Source organism: Lactuca sativa, chromosome 1 (genome assembly GCF_002870075.4).
Source record: "Lactuca sativa cultivar Salinas chromosome 1, Lsat_Salinas_v11, whole genome shotgun sequence".
Classification (NCBI taxonomy): domain Eukaryota; kingdom Viridiplantae; phylum Streptophyta; class Magnoliopsida; order Asterales; family Asteraceae; genus Lactuca; species Lactuca sativa.
In genome coordinates, this window is record NC_056623.2 from 243,358,758 (window position 1) to 243,379,797 (window position 21,040).

Here is a 21,040-nt window from a genome sequence, read left to right on the forward strand (position 1 = left end):
AAACTTTGACTCGACTCGTCGAGTGCACATGGGCGACTCGGCGAGTCCACATGTTTCCATGGAATCCTCCTCCTAGCCTCGCTTTACACGTCGAGTCAACACCTTGCTCGATGAGTTACACCTGGTATGAATCGCGGGGCAACCCCGACTCGACTCGTCGATTCCTATCATGAACTCGGCGACTTGCTCCCATGAGAACACTTATCTGACCTTCTGAGGTCAGATCCGCTCCTCTAATCTATAGATCTGACTTCCCCATGACCAATAACCATATAAAGGTCGAATCTTGGTAGACATGTAAGGCTCTCTATGCTTATTTTGGTGAAATCCTTCATATCATGACAACCCTAGCTCACAACTCCAAGGAAAAGGCATAAAGCAGAATGGAAGGGACTCTCTGGACCTCTTAAGGTCTAGATCTAGGAATCATTTCACCATGGCACCTCTCATACTCTAGATTCAAGCCAAATAAAGCATGAAGAAACCCTAGATTCATGAAATCTACTAAACAAAGAAGATGGACATGAATCCTTACCTCTCACAGCAGCTCTGAACGAAATGATGGGAGATTTGAGTCCCACATGTAACGCCCGCAAATCTGGGCTAGTCAAATTAGAGGCAATAGGGGTCGAAAACGACTTTTCGACAAATGATTATTTAGAATAAATAATCTGAATCAAGTTGTAGAGTATGTTACAAGGTTTTCGTACATATAAAGAACGCCGAAAACCGAGTTATAACGAAGAAGTTATGACCCGTTGAAGTTTCGCGACGGGACCGGCACGATACCGAGAAGCGTAAATAGTGAATTTACGATAGAGCGAGATTTAGCCTTAGCGATCTAAACGAAAGTCGTAGAATATGTTAAACTAAGAACATCGATAAAAAGAACGCCCAAATCTGACTTCGTATGAGGAAGTTATGATTTTTCTAAGATTTAGCATAGCAGTGCACAGCCCGAAATCTGAATTTTAGATCGGTCGATTTTTAGCCAACGGGATCTAAATGAAAGTTGTAGTACTCGTAAATACCAACGCGTGGATATAAAGAACGTCGATAATAGAGCTTGTATGCAAAAGTTATGGACGAAGCTTAGTCCCTACTTTTCGAGCGCGGCGAATTTGATACAGTTTTGTAAATACGAGATAGAATGAGAATTAGCCAACGAGGTCTAAATGAGAGTTGAAGATCTCATTAATAGGAACTCAACGGTAAAAAGACAGACAAAAATGGAGCTCGTATGCGAAAGTTATGGACGAAGCTTAGTCCCTATTTTTCAAGCGCGGCGAATTTGATACAGTTTTGTAAATCCGAGATAGAATGAGAATTAGCCAACGAGGTCTAAATGAAAGTTGAAGATCTCATTAATAGGAACTCAACAGTAAAAAGACAGACAAAAATGGAGCTCGTATGCAAAAGTTACGGACGAAGCTTGGAGACTACTTTACTATACACTTCCTATAAATACAAGGGTGAACTCCTCATATTTTCTTCACACCATAAGCCTTTCTTTCTCTCTCTAACTTCTCTCTAGCCTCCCTAAACCCCTCCCAAGTCTAGGGAACCTCCCTATCACGAGAAGAAAGCCCTGGAGCGCCCGACGGCTCCGAGAAGAAAAGCTTTCGGCTCGGAAACGCTGCTCTAGCGAAGCCCGGTTTTTAATAAAAATTCGCTGTAAGTGTGCTACGCTTACGCAATTTTTAATATAGCTTTCAAATAATTATAGGAATGTTATTAGGTCCTTAAAATAATTATTTGGGCTATTATTATGAGTTATATCGAGTATTATTAACGCTTAATAATACTCGGACTAAATAATTTGTCGCGGTTATCGTTAAACTAAACCCTAGTGGTACCGATACTAGGTTTTATCAAAGGAATATCGTTTTGAGAGTATCGAAGCGCTGTCCGAGTGCTGAGCCACCACCTACTCAGGTGAGTGCATAGTTACTTTCATCGTACACATAGATATGAAGTATTTTAATATAAATTATGTGCTATGTGTGCATATTGTTTGAATACTTGTTGTCTATGCTGGATGAATGATTTATACATGTTTTAAATGATTTAAACTGTATATTTATTTTATATCTACAAATATGTTGGGATAAAACATGGGTAGATGAAATAGTTGGTGAGTGATGAAATAAAATAATGAGAGATAGGTGATGATAGATAGGTGACTATGAATTGGTGATGTAGGATACTACAACCTTGTCCGACAATTTGGAGATGTAGTCATCTACCAGAGTATAGATGGCGACCACGGACTATTATAGACAACCCCGTGGAAACACCAACAGGCTAGCAACCTGTAGGTGATGAATTACGAGTTCAGGCGATGTTGTAACTACGTATTCATGCGATGATAGTCTAACCCTTATTATGAAGTACGAGTCCAGGCGATGTTGTGGCTACGTATTCATGCGATGATAGACTAACCCTTATCATGATTTACAAGTCCAGGCGATGTTGTGGCTGCGTAATCATGCGATGATACCCTAACTCTTGCTAGACACATATTGAGGGAGTAATCCCCGGATTAGTATTGTCTATGCAATGTAGGCGATGATCCTTAGGTAAAGTTCGTAAGAACAATCATATAAGGAAATACGATGTAAGGAGAGGAAAAGTAAATATGATATAAGAGATGACCCTTGAGATAATATCTTTAGGGAAGACTAAAAGAAGATAACGGGGATGGGTAATTGGGTTGATTGTTTGATTGTTTAAACGTAATAACTATATTATTGTGGGTTGAAAACCCTATGTACTCACCAGGTTTCCCAACCTGACCCACTCAGTTTATTTACATCACAGGTGACGATATGAAGTGACATTACACTGAGAGATTTAAAGAGATGTAGATCACTAGTGTAAATAATTGTAAATTCTGTTTATGCTTATGTTTCTGTATTAACAATGACATCCCAAACGTTTTAAAATGAAATAAATACGTTTCTTCGAAAACGTTTTAATAACGTATTTATCGTGTTTTTCTGGGAACAAATTCCGCAACATTTTTATAAAATGAAGTACTCTGATTTTTATAAAGCATAAACAAAAATCGGTCTTTTTTGGCCGTGATTTTGGGGATGTCACAGTTGGTATTAGAGCATTAGTTTAAGCGAACTAGGAATATGGATTTATTTCTAGACTTAAACTTAGAATGCTAAGCGATGATTGTGAGGTGTGAGCACTAGCTTATTTTAGGAATGATGCCTAAATTGCTTTTATGTGCTAAATGATTTGTTATGCTATAGTTTGATCGGATCTATGGTCTGTTGCCGACCGGATCTAGAAACCTTATGTGTTTAGGATTCTAAACGTACGACTACGATATTAGAACTAGCATGTAAACGTTTCGGAGTGATAAGGATGATTTAAACGTCAATCCTAAGTAAAGGTCTAGATTCACCTCATTAGGTGTATAGATCAAGATGGTAAGAACCCGTAGTGGAAACGTAAATGCAAATGGGAACATAAACCAACCCCCAGTGATTGAGCAAATACCGGTGATGGAAGCCACTGCTGAGCCAGTCACAATGGCCGGAGTGCAAGCGATGATCCAAGCGATGTTGGATCGTCAAATGGAGGAAACCAGGCGTTTGCTCCAGCAAAATCGAGAGGAAGCGACCATTCAGATCGAACGGCCCGAGTTGAACGAGGGGCAGACTGAGGAGGGAAACTACAGTTGGACTGTTGGTCAAGCCAACCCACCAATGGTTAAGCAAAACCACCAGGATGGAGGAAATGATGGACGTGGATGCAAATACAAGGATTTCATGGCGTCCAAACCACCGAGTCTATCTGGAAGTCCGACGCCGGTGGAAGTCATAAACTGGATCTCCGAGATGGAGACGATGTTTGAGAGTTGTGAGTGTAGCAACAGGCAAAAGACCGCTCTCGCGGTTCCTCTGTTGAAATCTGGAGTACTAAGCTGGTGGAAGCTACTAGCTGATTCGATGCCCAAAGGAGAAGCGAACAAGATGTCATGGGAGGATTTTCTGGTGCAGCTAAAAATGCAGTACTGCTCTGAACAGGATCTTCTGGAAATCAACAACGAGTTTCAGAATCTAAAGAAGGGAAAGATGAGTGTCATCGAGTATGCTGCAAGTTTTACGGAGAAAATGTAGCTTGTTCCTTATCTAGTTCCAACTGAACTCTCCAAGGTCAATAAGTTTGCCCATGGATTACCAGCAGACTTTGGTCCAATGGTCAAACAAGCAACCACTTTGAAAGCTGCCATCTGGGCAGCCAAGAATGTTGAGACCCAAATAAGGGAAAAGGTTCTGGAGAAAGTTGAAGTTGGTGAGAAGAGGAAGTCGGAAGGATCCTCAAGACCTGATAATAAGGGAAAGTTCTCGAAGTCTAACCTGGACGACCGAAGGAATGAAGCCAAGTGGTGTGAGAAGTGCAAGAAGAAACACTTCGGAAGATGCGATGGTGAAGTGACGTGCTATAAGTGTGGTAGGACCGGTCACTATTCCAGAGATTGTACATTCGAAAACAAGAAGTGCTACGAATGTGGAAATGATGGGCATATTTCAAAGAACTGTCCAAAGAAAAACGAAGCTGCAAGACCAAATGCACCGCCGAAACCAAGGGCATTTCACATGATCCTCGACGAAGCAGAAAACCGTGCAAGGAATCAAGGATGAGGACTTCATATCCGAAGATCAAGTTATTCAGTAGCCATAGTATTGTATGATGTAGCCTATTAGAGGCATAGCCTAGGGTGAACTTGAACACCTATGTAATCATTTCAAGAAATAATATAAAACCTTTGTTTCGTTATCTGATGTGTTAAGTTGATTCGCTGCATGGTGACTTGGGAAACTGCGAGACAATACTTGGGACGAGTATGAGTAGGTGTGAATGGTAGTAGAGGCCTATACTACCGGAAGCACAGGACTCACACTTGGATCAGGGAAAGTCACAAGGTTACCAAGAAGCTAGTAATTGATTTCGTTTTATTCAAGTGTGTTGTTACCATCGTTTCGGTAATGACTAAGAAGATTGTTGATATTCCGACCCTAGTGGTCATATCGAATCGAGTCCGACTACGATGAGTATGTTGTGTGGTTCAGAGAACCAAGTTTGATGTAGCGTCCGACTTAAACCAAACGGTTGAAATCAAAGCGATCAATAGAAGTATCACACTCGTTGTTAAAGAAGTTGGTGGCTAGAAATGCCTAATGTTAAAGTGTGATTATATCACATTAGAACATGAAGGAAGGCATAGTCTGTTTTAGAATTTAACTCTAAGAGACCTAAGTCTAAGTGTTGCAACATACGATGATAGGTCATTAGAATATGACATCGATCTATAGTAGTAATAAAAGAACTTATCTCAAGTCCGTATCCAGCAAGGATCGAGATTGTGACTTGAAGGTCATAATTTGGAGTCTAACCTAAGGTAGAGAGCAGGTGCATGATCGAGTACTCTTACAGTTAATGAGTTTAAGAGATAGAATCGAAGGAATGTAGAAGTTATAATTATTACCTAGGATGAAGAGATGACGTATGGAGTCATTATACGACCCTGTTTCGTTGATGATTCCGGGACGTAATCATCCTAAGGGGGAGATAATTGTAACGCCCGCAAATCTGGGCTAGTCAAATTAGAGGCAATAGGGGTCGAAAACGACTTTTCGACAAAAGATTATTTAGAATAAATAATCTTAATCAAGTTGTAGAGTATGTTACAAGGTTTTCGTACATATAAAGAACGCCGAAAACCGAGTTATAACGAAGAAGTTATGACCCGTTGAAGTTTCGCGACGGGACCGGCACGATACCGAGAAGCGTAAATAGTGAATTTACGATAGAGCGAGATTTAGCCTTATCGATCTAAACGAAAGTCGTAGAATATGTTAAACTAAGAACATCGATAAAAAGAACGCCCAAATCTGACTTCGTATGAGGAAGTTATGATTTTTCTAAGATTTAGCATAGCAGTGCACAGCCCGAAATCTGAATTGTAGATCGGTCGATTTTTAGCCGACGGGATCAAAATGAAAGTTTTAGTACTCGTAAATACCAACGTGTGGATATAAAGAACGTCGATAATAGAGCTCGTATGCAAAAGTTATGGACGAAGCTTAGTCCCTACTTTTCGAGCGCGGCGAATTTGATACAGTTTTGTAAATACGAGATAGAATGAGAATTAGCCAACGAGGTGTAAATGAGAGTTGAAGATCTCATTAATAGGAACTCAACGGTAAAAAGACAGACAAAAATGGAGCTCGTATGCGAAAGTTATGGACGAAGCTTAGTCCCTACTTTTCAAGCGCGGCGAATTTGATACAGTTTTGTAAATCCGAGATAGAATGAGAATTAGCCAACGAGGTCTAAATGAAAGTTGAAGATCTCATTAATAGGAACTCAACAGTAAAAAGACAGACAAAAACGGAGCTCGTATGAAAAAGTTACGGACGAAGCTTGGAGACTACTTTACTATACACTTCCTATAAATACAAGGGTGAACTCCTCATATTTTCTTCACACCATAAGCCTTTCTTTCTCTCTCTAACTTCTCTCTAGCCTCCCTAAACCCCTCCCAAGTCTAGGGAACCTCCCTATCACGAGAAGAAAGCCCCGGAGCGCCCGACGGCTCCGAGAAGAAAAGCTTTCGGCTCGGAAACGCTGCTCCAGCGAAGCCCGATTTTTAATAAAAATTCGCTGTAAGTGTGCTACGCTTACGCAATTTTTAATATAGCTTTCAAATAATTATAGGAATGTTATTAGGTCCTTAAAATAATTATTTGGGCTATTATTATGAGTTATATCAAGTATTATTAACGCTTAATAATACTCGAACTAATTAATTTGTCGCGGTTATCGTTAAACTAAACCCTAGTGGTACCGATACTAGGTTTTATCAAAGGAATATCGTTTTGAGAGTATCGAAGCGCTGTCCGAGTGCTGAGTCACCACCTACTCAGGTGAGTGCATAGTTACTTTCATCTTACACATAGATATGAAGTATTTTAATATAAATTACGTGCTATGTGTGCATATTGTTTGAATACTTGTTGTCTATGCTGGATGAATGATTTATACATGTTTTAAATGATTTAAACTGTATATTTATTTTATATCTACAAATATGTTGGGATAAAACATGGGTAGATGAAATAGTTGGTGAGTGATGAAATAAAATAATGAGAGATAGGTGATGATAGATAGGTGACTATGAATTGGTGATGTAGGATACTACAACCTTGTCCGACAATTTGGAGATGTAGTCATCTACCAGAGTATAGATGGCGACCACGGACTATTATAGACAACCCCGTGGAAACACCAACAGGCTAGCAACCTGTAGGTGATGAATTACGAGTTCAGGCGATGTTGTAACTACGTATTCATGCGATGATAGTCTAACCCTTATTATGAAGTACGAGTCCAGGCGATGTTGTGGCTACGTATTCATGCGATGATAGACTAACCCTTATCATGATTTACAAGTCCAGGCGATGTTGTGGCTGCGTAATTATGCGATGATACCCTAACTCTTGCTAGACACATATTGAGGGAGTAATCCACGGATTAGTATTGTCTATGCAATGTAGGCGATGATCCTTAGGTAAAGTTCGTAAGAACAATCATATAAGGAAATACGATGTAAGGAGATGAAAAGTAAATATGATATAAGAGATGACCCTTGAGATAATATCTTTAGGGAAGACTAAAAGAAGATAATGGGGATGGGTAATTGGGTTGATTGTTTGATTGTTTAAACATAATAACTATATTATTGTGGGTTGAAAACCCTATGTACTCACCAGGTTTCCCAACCTGACCCACTCAGTTTATTTACATCACAGGTGACGATATGAAGTGACATTACACTGAGAGATTTAAAGAGATGTAGATCACTAGTGTAAATAATTGTAAGTTCTGTTTATGCTTATGTTTATGTATTAACAATGACATCCCAAACGTTTTAAAATGAAATAAATACGTTTCTTCGAAAATGTTTTAATAACGTATTTATCGTGTTTTTCTGGGAACAAATTCCGCAACATTTTTATAAAATGAAGTACTCTGATTTTTATAAAGCATAAACAAAAATCGGTCTTTTCTGGCCGTGATTTTGGGGATGTCACACCACAAGATAGCCCAACTTGAAATCCTTCATTCCCTTTGCTAAGACAGTGCAAAGGATGATGAATTAGACCTCCTCTTGCACTACAAGCTTCCTCTCTGCTCTCCATGTTTTCTCAGGGTGTAGTGGCCGCAAATAAAGGCCATAAGGACCTTTAAATATGTCCCAAACCCAAGAAATTAGGGTTTCTCTGCCCAACAACTACTTGGCGAGTCCCTCCTTTGACTCGTCGAGTCCACTCATTAAACACGCGTGAGAAACCCGACACGACTCGGCGAGTTGGACCCTTAACTCGTCGAGTCTCTCCTTTAATCAAAAGATTAAACTACACAATAATAACCCTGAAAATCTGGATGTTACATTTTGCACCCTATATAAAGGACTTAATTTTCCTCTTGTGGCCTCCTTTACCACTTTACTACCCAGATAAGAAACCCTAGCCTTTATTGTTACTTCCTTGTGCTTGTGAGACTAAGAAAGTGTTTTTTGTGCTTTTTGTTGGAGAAGTTTGGAACAGGAAGAAGATTATAGATCCAACATCTACAACATCTGGGATTCCATTTGAAGGCAACAAGTTGTTACCTTGATCATTCTAGCATTAGATCCCCTTTTTCTTAGGTTTAAGGTCATTTTTAGTACATTTCTAGAGCATTTCAGGTATTGAGCATGATCTGATGTTGTAACTTCAGATCTGGATCCCTAGAGTTATAAAGTCTCTGAATTTATCAAGCATTGGCTTGTCTCTTTGGCTAAAACCCCTCCCTTAGCTTGGTTTTGGCACTTAAGAGCTTGCATGCACATAAAGTTTTGAACTTTATGTGGAAACCATGCCTTAGGAGGCTAGATCTATAATCTGAAGCTTTGGGGTAGCTTAAAAAGGTTCGAACACAAAAAGGATTGAAGGAACTCGTCCAGTCCCTTAGCCAACTCGACGAGTCTGGTAGGTTTTACCCGTTTTTTGAGATTCCGAGGGATTTTTGTGAAGGATTGTTTTATTCGGTCTATATGGGTTGTCGGTTCACTGGACATTAAGGAACTCGATGAGTTATGCAGGTAACTCGACGAGTTGACGAGTTACTCAGGTAACTAGATGAGTTGTTGGATGCACTCGACGAGTTGAGGTCAAGATGGACTGTTGACCTTGACTGTTGACCAGGGTTGACTTTGTGGAAATTTATGGTATTCCAGGATTGTGAAAAGTTAATCACATGATGATTATAGGTAATTGAGTTGGAGCAGCGCATGGGATTTATCTGATCTTATCTTGTCAGTTTAGATTTCACGAGAGGTGAGTCTCCTCACCATACCAGTGGGTCGAAGGCACAAAGGCCGACCCATTATCATTATCAATTGTGATTAGTTGGTTGTGGGATATATAAGATGCTAGTTATTTGTGTTACTCGCATGAAAGGCCTCGGGGAGTTCCCAAGGCACTTGTATGTAAGACCTTGGAGGGTTTCCAATTATATTTGCTTGTATGGTTTGTATTTCATCTCTTGATTTTAATGACCGTGTGGGGGTTCCAACGACAGGAACACCATGTGGAGGTTCCCATGGAAGGAAGACCATGTAGGGGTTCCCATGGAATTTAGTTAAGACCACGTGGGGGTGCTAGTGGCACTAGGTGTAAGACCCTGGAGGGTTTCCATGACTTCCTTATATGTTTGTCTACATGGCTTATGTGGTTAATGTATCTTTTATAACTAATATGATTATATGATTATGTCGTTTGTGTGGGGTATGCTCTGGGGAACTCATTAAGCATTAGTTTACAGTTTGTTAATTGTTTCAGGTAATTCCAATCCTAAGGGCAAGGGCAAGGTCTGATGACGCGATATGCACTCTCACAGGCATTTTACTTTTGGGACACTCTAATATTTGAAATATAAATTTCTTGATCTATAAATTTGAAACAATTGTTTTGAGATTTTATGGATAATTGGAAATGTTTTGATATTTTAAAAATAAAAAATTTCTTAGGAAAAATGGGTCGTTACACATGATTACAATGTTGGAGTTTCCACGGTCTCTTAACTCACACAACTATCTTTGAAAGTTTTCAAAGGTTTGGCTCTTGGTTATGTCATAGAAAAGAAGATCCTATACTGTTGGATTAGTGTCTAAGGCTGTAACTATATTTGGTAAGTACTTGACCGGATTATGCATGTTCCTTTTGGGTTGCCTTCACCATAGCAACTTGACAGGGTGATTTATATAGAGAGAAGAGATATTATTATTAATGTATTATGATAGTAATATATTAAAGGAATAATAATATTATTTGGTTGATATAAGTCATAAATTAATTAAGAATTAATTTGGTGATTTAAAGAGGTTAATTGAATAAAGGGGCATAAACTATCAAATGTATGATAAGGTATCTTAAAATCGTCCAAGCCTCATATCTGGATGGATCTTTGGATTGCTTAGGGTCTATGTTGTTCAACTAGGGTTAAGGGTGTAACCCTAGTAGCTCATAGTGTAAATAGACCCTATGGGTGAGGGAAATCGGCCACTCTTGAAGAGAAGAAACCCTAGAGCGAATTTCCTCACCTCTCCTCACTCTCAAATAATCTTCTTGCTAGTTGGTGTTTGTAAGCCATTAGAGGAGTGACAATTGTGACTCTAAGCTCCAAGAACAAGAAGTTTCAAGCAAGCAACTTAAGGTATTCTTCTAGATCTGATTTCATATGTTATGATTCAATTGTTTACACTAGATCTCGGATTGAAAGCCTTGGATACATTGGATGGGTTTTAGCCATAAGAACTTTCCTATGTGCGCATGCAAAACCCTAATGCTTGGATCTAGGTTTCTCTAATTAATCATGCTTTGGATCCAAGACTTCTAATGACTAATTAGGTATAAGAACAATACAAAATCAGATCTAGAAGTTTACCTTTGAATCTCTTATTTTGATCTTGTTGTCTTGGAGCTCTAGAGTCACAATTGTCACTCCTCTAATGGCTTACAAACACCAAACAGCAAAGAAGATGATTTGAGAGAGAGGTTAGGAGGAAATCGGCCAGGGGTTCTCTACTCTACATGAGATGCCAATTTCCCTTGGCCATGGGGTCGATTTATACTTGTAGACTCCTTAAGGGTTTCACCTTAAACCCTAGTTGGATAATCTTTCTTTAAAGCAATCCAAATCCTTTCCTTAGATAAGCATTGGACGATTTGAGGCTATCCCTAGCCCTAGAATCCGTCCACCCTTCATCCAATAAGGATTTACAGTCTAAAGTGTAACTATCAAACAATTGACAGTTTATACCCTCTTATTTAATTAATCTCTTTAAGTCACCAAATTAATACTAATTAATTTATGACTTATATTAATCAAATAACAATATTATTATTCCTTATAATAATATTTATTCTCTCATAATAAATTATCCTGTCAAGTTGCTATGGTGAAGGCAACCCAAAAGGACCATGCACAATCGGGTCAAATACTTGCCTAATATAGTTGCAACTTTAGACACTATTCCAACAGTCTCCCACTTGGATAAGTCTAGTAACTATATACACAAGTATAATTCGATTTGCAATCGTAGCTCTCAAAGACGCTGTCAAACTCTGATCTAATCAATCTTGTTCTTTAGATAAGGGATCGTACAGTCCTCTGTTAGATATCATGCTGACAATTATATGGAATGATTAGTCATGTAACAACCCGGATCTCCAGGTATCTTTTATGCTTATATTTTTGGAGTTTTGTGAGGGGACTCGGCGAGTTGGAGCTCAAACTCGCCGAGTAGGATCGCGGTTCAAGACGCGGGTTCGCGCCCGGACTCGACGAGTCCAAGGAATCGACTTGGCGAGTCCTCTCTGTTTAATGAAACCCTAAATTCCTGGACCTAAGCCCTATTTAAAGGACCTTATGGCCCTTCATTGCGGCTACCTTTATCTTGAGAGCACCAAAGCAGCTGAGGGATTCGTGTGAGTGAGATAAGAGGCTATTGTTCACCAAATTTGTGTGTTTTTGCAAGAAAGGAAGAGGAAAGTCAAGCTAGAGGAGTTGGTGAGCTTGGATCATCTTTCATTTCATCAGAGGAGGCTTCTTGAGGTATCATTCAGAGCTTATTTCCGTATTTGTGTTGATTTGGTCAAATCTAGGGTTTCTTCATCCCTTATTTGCTTTGTATTGGAAGTGTGAGAGGTCCCATGGGGATATGGTGCTTAGATCTGGACCTTAGCAGTTCCAGAGAGTCCCTAATGTCATGCTTTATGCCCTCTCTTTTGGGTTAGAGGCTAGGGTTGCCATTTTAGAGGTTATTTCTCCAAAAAAGAGCCTTGTAGGTGTGTTATGAGCACCAAGATATAGACTTTACGTGGTAAATAAGCTTAGGAGGGCCATAAGCTAGTTTGAGTAGATGCATGGCATGGACTCGCCGAGTCTGAAGAACAGACTCGGTGAGTAGCGTGAAGATTGTCCTTGACCACTCAGTGAGTGGTCCAGCCGAGTTATGAGTTGACTCAGTGAGTCAGGGAGAGTTAGCGAGGGTTGACAGGTGGACTGAGTCGAGCTGGGACTCACCGAGTTCTTCTTAGGACTCGGCGAGTTGAGTCGTGGTGGCCCCACGATTCACGCCAGGTGGAACCCGTCGAGTCAGGGGTGTACTCGACGTGTCAAAAAGGGAATCCTAGAGAGTTGGTGAATACGTATAGACTCGTCGAGTCGTCCTAGTGCACTCGCCGAGTCCGGTCAAAGTTCACTGTTGACCGTTGACCGGAGCAGACCAGTGTTGACTTGATAGGGGTAGTCAACCTTAGTGGTAAAAGTGTTAATTAGAGATATCTGATGTGATAGGAGGATTATAGCTTGGAGGATCGAGCACGAGTGATTTCCAGGATTCGCGAGTTATCGAGATACACGAGGTGAGTCTTCTCACTATACTTTACCCTGAGTAGGTAATCAGAGTTATGTGTCAGAGTATGTGTATGTTATGTGTATGCTATGTGTTGTACTGCATGATGTCTATGTGATTTATGTTGTACATGTTATAGAGTTGGAACTGGAAGGTTCCCAGAGTTAGAACCTGAGGGTTCCCAGAGCTTGGGTGCACAGACCCATAGAGTTATGGCCTTGAGTGGCTAATATATGACTATGTGGTATTTTGGGGAAACTCACTAAGCTTTGTGCTTACAGTGTTAGTGTTGTTGTTTCAGGTACTAGCGATGACCGTGGGAAGGCGCCGACTTGATCTGTACACACGCATGGGATTTTTGATATATATATATATATATATATATATATATATATATATATATATATATATATATATATATATATATATATATATATATATTTGATCTTGGGATTTTGTATGATGTGAATTGGGATTTAAATTTAATGTTTTTATGAAAATTAAATGAGAAATGTTTTTATAATTTGCGAAAAATTATTTTGAAATTTACGGTGTTACAAGTTGGTATCAGAGCCTTGGTTTGAGGGATTCGAGTACACCTTCGGGCGTATTTGAACTCAAACTGAGGATTTGAGCAGTATTTTCAAAAAGAGTAAAAGATTTTGAAAACAAACACAGAGCAGAGTTGTGTGTACGATCAGTCCGCGCCCAAACGGTGATTTCCAAAATACCCTCATGTTATGTGCTATTGATATTGATATGATGTATCCGCATGCTAGAGTAGACTAGGTACTCCTATTAGGACTAGAGTGGCCTGATTTGTGATGCCTTAGCCTAGGAAGAGGTGAGCTGCTATGAGATGCTTGAGAGTGAGTAGGTAGCAGCGAGGGGTTTGTGAGAGATCTATTAGAGAGTGATCTACGCATGATAGAGTACTTGGAATTTGGGATCCAAAGTGGAGGACTTGGGATGTATTCTGATACGCTGTGGAAAGTAGTATTGGGCCCGTACTACTGAAAGCACCGAAGCGGTGTACAACCCAAGTAAGAATCTTTGGAATACCAAGGATCAAGGAGGAATGAGTTGTCGAGTGTGAGTATACTCGACGGGGTTCTAATTTTTCGTATGTTGTATTTGAGAGGTAGATCATGGTGAGGACACGTTTGATGCCTGAGAACAGTGATACTAGTGATGAGGAGATCCGCCGGATCATCCACGAGGAGGTGGCTGCGGCCATCAGGGCAGAGATACCAGAGATGTTCGGGTCTATTAAGACCACGCTTATTGAGACCTTCGAAGAGCGTTATGCCGCTCTTTCTAAGGCTGCTGTTGCAACGGCCATTGCAGCAATTGCTGCCGCGAGGCCGCCAGGTGGTGATGCGTTGCTGTTCCGGGAGTTCAGCAACACAAAACCACTAGAGTTTGATGGGACCCAGGGTCTGGTGGCAGCTATGAGATGGATATCTGATATAGAGGGGTGCTTCTTCACTTGCTCATCTCCTGAGCATTTGAAGGTTCGGTTCGCGCTGAACCAGCTTCGCTTGGGAGCGAAGGACTGGTGTAAGTTTGTGACGGCGCATTATACGCCTACTGAGCTTGCGGCAGTGACCTGGGAGAGGTTCACTGTCATGTTCCGAGATGAGTATGTTCCCCAGGTGGAGAGGGAGCGTTTGGCATAGGAGTTCTTGACCCTCAAGCAGGGTACTGAGTCAGTTACAGCGGTTACCAGGATGTTCCATGAGAGGGCGATGTTCTGCCCTGAGCACGTGTCCACTGAGCAGACACGTATGAGCCGTTATTTGAGCATTTTGAGGCGGGATATTCGGGAGTTCGCGGCGAAATCCTCGTACCGGACATTTGCTGAGCTTCAGGTAAATGCCCAGAAGAGGGAGATTGAGCTAGAGACTCAGGCCAGGGAGGAGGCGGAGTCTCAGGGGAGGGATCGGCGACCGACACAGTCTCAGCCGGCAGCCAAGCGGGCCAAGCCCGCTGATCCCAAACCAGGGAGCCAGAAGGGCCGCACTTGTGGGAAGTGTGGAAAGGGTCACGATGGAGTCTGTAGAGCGGGATCTTGCTACAAATGTGGCAAGGAGGGGCATATGGCCAAGGATTGCCCCAAGGGGTTTGCAGTGTGCTTCCACTGCAATCAGACCGGACACCGGAAGGCAGAGTGTCCGCAGTTGCGAGGGTTATCTCAGGGAGCACCTCAGGGATCTGCTCTTGCCGCCATCAGAGCTATAGAGAGTCGGCCGGTGAAGGCCGGGGCGCCGAGGGCACGAAGGAGAGCTTTTCAGCTGACCGCAGAGGAGGTCTGCGCAGCGCCCGATTTCGTGGCTAGTATGTATTCTTTCATGTATTTATTTTGATGATGAGATATTATGCTTATTTTATGTTATGCGTAGGTACTTTTCTTGTGAATTCTGTACCTGCCTTGGTGTTCTTTGACTCGGGTGCGAGTCGGTCTTTTGTATCTTTGGCTTTTAGTCAGCATCTCAGTGTTAGTCGTGAGGCGTTGAGTCGGCCTCTGAGAGTTTCCATAGCTGATGATAGAGTGATATATGCCACGGAGGTTCTCTGAGGTTGCGTAGTTGAGATTTTTGGTGTTGAGTTCCCGATTGATCTGGTTCCTATTACGATGGGTGATGTCTGTGTCATTGTGGGCATGGACTGGTTGAGCAGATTTGGTGCGGTTATCGACTGCGAGCGTCAGTTGGTGACCATACGGGACCCTTGTAGGGGAGTTCTTTCGGTGTACGACGAGGGTACACGTTCAGGATCAGCGTTTTGTTCGGCCGCCAGAGCGAGGCAATGTCTACAGCAGGGCTGTAAGGGTTTTGTGGCGTATGTGATGGATGCGTGGGTGGATTCCGAGAGGCCGAGTTCAGTTGAGGAGGTCCCGGTGGTGCCTGAGTTCCCGGATGTGTTTCCCGAGGAGTTGTCGGGTGTGCCTCCTGTGAGGCAAGTGGAGTTCAGCATAGATTTGGTTCCGGGGGCCGCGCCTATCGCCAAGGTGCCTTATCGCCTTGTACCTCCAGAGATGCAAGAGTTATCCTCGTAGCTTCAGGAGCTGCTGGGGAAGGGGTTTATTCGGCCGAGCAGCTCGCTGTGGGGAGCACCTATCCTGTTCGTCAAAAAGAAGGATGGTTCACACCGGATGTGTATTGATTACCGGGAGTTGAACAAGCTGACGGTCAAGAACCGTTACCCGTTGCCAAGGATCGACGATCTGTTTGATCAGTTGCAGGGAGCATCTTGGTTCTCCAAGATCGATTTGAGGTCTGGGTATCATCAGGTGAGGGTGCGGGATGAGGACGTCCAGAAGACAACGTTCAGGACGTGTTATGGGCATTACGAGTTTGTGGTGATGCCTTTCAGGCTCACCAATGCCCCGGCTATGTTCATGGATCTCATGAACCGAGTATGTAGGCCAATGCTGGATCGGTCAGTGATTGTATTTATCGATGATATTCTGGTATATTCTAGATCTAGAGAGCAGCATCTGGAGCATTTGCGGGAGGTTCTCGGAGTTCTGAGATCGGAGAGGCTTTATGCCAAATTCTCCAAGTGTGATTTCTGGTTGTGGGAGGTCCAGTTCTTAGGACATCTCATTAATCAGAAAGGGATATTGGTCGATCCGGCCAAGGTCGAGGCAGTGATGAGTTGGGAGGTGCCGAAGTCACCCTCCGAGATCAGGAGTTTTCTAGGGTTGGTAGGGTATTATCGGAGGTTTATCAGTGATTTGTCTAAGATCGCAGTGCCACTCACCAGATTGACCCGGAAGGGTGTTGCTTTCTCATGGGGCCCCGAGCAGCAGGCCTCCTTTCAGACACTTCGCCAAAGGTTGTGCGAAGCTCCGGTGTTAGCTCTCCCCGAAGGGATGGAGGATTTTGTGGTATACTGTGATGCATCGATTTTGGGATTGGGAGCGGTGCTGATGCAGAGGGGGAATCTGATAGCGTATGCATCAAGGCAGCTGAAGCCTCATGAGTCGAGATATCCCACCCATGATCTAGAGTTGGGGCAGTGGTGTTCGCCCTCAAGATTTGGTGTCACTACTTGTATGGGGTTCGGTGTACGATATACACGGACCATAAGAGTTTGAAGTATTTGATGGATCAGCCCAACCTAAATATGCGACAGAGAAGGTGGTTGGATGTGGTCAAGGATTATGATTGTGAGATCCTATACCACCCAGGCAACGCTAATGTGGGAGCCGATGCGTTGAGCCGCAGGGCGGAGAGCACTCCACTGCGGGATGTGTGTTTGAGATTGACTGTGATGGCTCCGCTATTGGACGCCATTCGCGGGGCACAGGACGAGGCTGTGCAACCTGAGATGCAGAAGAGGGAACGGGTTGTTGGTTTGGTTTCAGAGTTCGTTACCGATGGTCGGGGGCTTATGACTTTTCAGGGGCGTATCTGGGTACCGTTTGTGGGAGGAACGCGTACCATTTTGATGGAGGAGGCTCATCGGTCGAAATTTTCGATCCATCCGGGGGCCACGAAGATGTATTTGGATTTGAGAAAGGAGTATTGGTGGCCCTGTATGAAGAGGGATGTTGCGTGGTTTGTTGAGAGGTGCTTGACCTGTCGTAGAGTTAAGGCCGAGCATCAGAGGCCGCATGGCAAGTTGCAGCCGTTGGAGGTTCCCGAGTGGAAGTGGGAACATATCACTATGGATTTCATCACCAAATTGCTAAGGACTGCCAGGGGAGTTGACGCAATTTGGGTGATTGTGGACAGGTTGACAAAGAGCGCTCACTTCCTTGCAATCAGTGAGAGTTCTTTAGTAGAGAAATTGGCTGAGGTGTATGTGAGGGAAGTGGTATCTCGGCATGGGGTGCAAATCTCGATTGTTTCAGACCGTGATGTGCGCTTCACTTCCAGATTCTGGAAGAAATTTCATGAGGAGTTGGGTACTAGACTGCATTTTAGTACCGCATATCATCCCCAGACAGACGGTCAGAGTGAGCGGACGATTCAGACGCTTGAGGACATGCTCTGGGCATGTGTGTTGGATTTCGGGGGGTAGCTGGGATGCGTATTTACCCTTGGTAGAGTTTTCCTACAACAACAGCCATAATTCGAGCATTGGTATGCCACCCTTTGAGCTGTTGTATGGGAGGAGGTGTCGGATCCCTATTTGTTGGGGAGAGGTCGGCCAGCGGGTGATGGGCAGTACAGAGATCGTGCTTCAGACGTCAGAGCAGATTCAGCAGGTCAGACAGAGGTTGTTGACCGCTCAGAGCCGACAGAAGAGTTATGCAGACAGGCGCCGGTCCGAGCTTGAGTTTCAGGTTGGCGACTTTGTTCTCCTGAAGGTCTCTCCTTGGAAAGGAGTGATTCTATTCAGGAAGAGGGGCAAGTTGGGGCCCCGGTATATTGGTCCATTCCGTGTGATCGCGAGGGTAGGCCGGGTCGCCTATCGTTTGGATTTGCCAGCAGAGTTAGGGCAGATTCACGACACTTTTCGTGTGTCGCAGCTGAGGAAGTGTATAACCGATGAGTCGGTAGTGGTTCCATTAGAGGATATTCAGGTGGATGCTAGCCTGAATTATGCCGAGAGACCAGTGGCCATCAGAGATCGGAAAATCAAGGTTTTGAGGAACAAGGAAGTACCCCTGGTGTTGGTTCAGTGGCAGCATCGGAAGGGATCGGAGATGACCTAGGAGCCGGAGCGTGAGATGCGTGAGCAGCATCCGGAGCTATTTGCAGAGCGAGACTTCGAGGGCGAAGTCTAGTTCTAGTGGGGGAGAATTGTAACAGCCCGGATCTCCAGGTATCTTTTATGCTTATATTTTTGGAGTTTTGTAAGGGGACTCGGCGAGTTGGAGCTCAAAGTCGCCGAGTAGGATCGCGGTTCAGGACGCGGGTTCGCGCCCGGACTCGACGAGTCCAAGGAATCGACTCGGCGAGTCCCCGCTGTTTAATGAAACCCTAAATTCCCGGACCTAAGCCCTATTTAAAGGACCTTATGGCCCTTCATTGCGGCTACCTTTATCTTGAGAGCACCAAAGCAGCTGAGGGATTCGTGTGAGTGAGATAAGAGGCTATTGTTCACCAAATTTGTGTGTTTTTGCAAGAAAGGAAGAGGAAAGTCAAGCTAGAGGAGTTGGGGAGCTTGGATCATCTTTCATTTCATCAGAGGAGGCTTCTTGAGGTATCATTCAGAGCTTATTTCTGTATTTTTGTTGATTTGGTCAAATCTAGGGTTTCCTCATGCCTTATTTGCTTTGTATTGGAAGTGTGAGAGGTCCCATGGGGATATGGTGCTTAGATCTGGACCTTAGCAGGTCCAGAGAGTCCCTAATGTCATGCTTTATGCCCTCTCTTTTGGGTTAGAGGCTAGGGTTGCCATTTTAGAGGTTATTTCTCCAAAAAGAGCCTTGTAGGTGTGTTATGAGCACCAAGATATAGACTTTACGTGGTAAATAAGCTTAGGAGGGCCAGATCTATGAGTGCATGGTACGGATCTGACCTCAGTAGCTAGTTTGAGTAGATGCATGGCATGGACTCGCCGAGTCTGAAGAACAGACTTGGCGAGTAGCATGAAGATTGTCCTTGACCACTCAGTGAGTGGTCCAGCCGAGTTATGAGTTGACTCAGTGAGTCAGGGAGAGTTAGCAAGGGTTGACAGGTGGACTGAGTCGAGCTGGGACTCGCCGAGTTTTTCTTAGGACTCGGCGAGTTGAGTCGTGGTGGCCCCGCGATTCACGCCAGGTGGAACCCGTCGAGTCAGGGGTGTACTCGACGTGTCAAAAAGGGAATCCTAGAGAGTTGGTGAATACGTATAGACTCGTCGAGTCGTCCTAGTGCACTCGCCGAGTCCGGTTAAAGTTCACTGTTGACCGTTGACCGGAGCAGACCAGTGTTGACTTGATAGGGGTAGTCAACCTTAGTGGTAAAAGTGTTAATTAGAGACATCTGATGTGATAGGAGGATTATAGCTCGGAGGATCGAGCACGAGTGATTTCCAGGATTCGCGAGTTATCGAGATACACGAGGTGAGTCTTCTCACTATACTTTACCCTGAGTAGGTAATCAGAGTTATGTGTCAGAGTATGTGTATGTTATGTGTATGCTATGTGTTGTACTGCATGATGTCTATGTGATTTATGTTGTACATGTTATAGAGTTGGAACCGGAAGGTTCCCAGAGTTAGAACCTGAGGGTTCCCAGAGCTTGGGTGCACGGACCCATAGAGTTATGGCCTTGAGTGGCTAATATATGACTATGTGGTATTTTGGGGAAACTCACTAAGCTTTGTGCTTACAGTGTTAGTGTTGTTGTTTCAGGTACTAGCGATGACCGTGGGAAGGCGCCGGCTTGATCTGTACACACGCCTGGGATTTTTGATATATATATATATATATATATATATATATATATATATATATATATATATATATGTGATCTTGGGATTTTGTATGATGTGAATTGGGATTTAAATTTAATGTTTTTATGAAAATTAAATGAGAAATGTTTTTATAATTTGCGAAAAATTATTTTGAAATTTACGGTGTTACAAGTCAAGCATTTCGGTTTCTCAATCTCCGATTTATTTGACATAGAACTTAATCGAATCATCGAGCAGCCGAGATATTGCTTTTACCTTCTTAGGATAAAAGTTACAGATAAACTTCGACTTATATGCATTTAATTATTCATTAATCAACTATACACAACAATGCGTTTTATAACACTGAGTTACTGATGCGTTTTCGCATTATCAATGTACAACCAATTAACAAATAACAAACCATATATCTAGGTTTTAAGACTATATGATATTATCGTCTTGCGATCACCCCTTTTTATATCATATTCCATAAGGCGATTCCAGCAAGCGCGGGTTTGTTCCAATGCTCAAAACCAGTTCATAAGCACTCATGAACGTCGCAGAAATCTTTTGCTATGTCTAATACCATTTAGACAATCTACGCACCAATTCACGACAATCTTCATTCATATCTACTTCCAACATATGAACGATTGTGGACAATTTGAATAATTCGATTATTCTTAATAAACTTAATTATTATGGAAGTCAAAACATGCA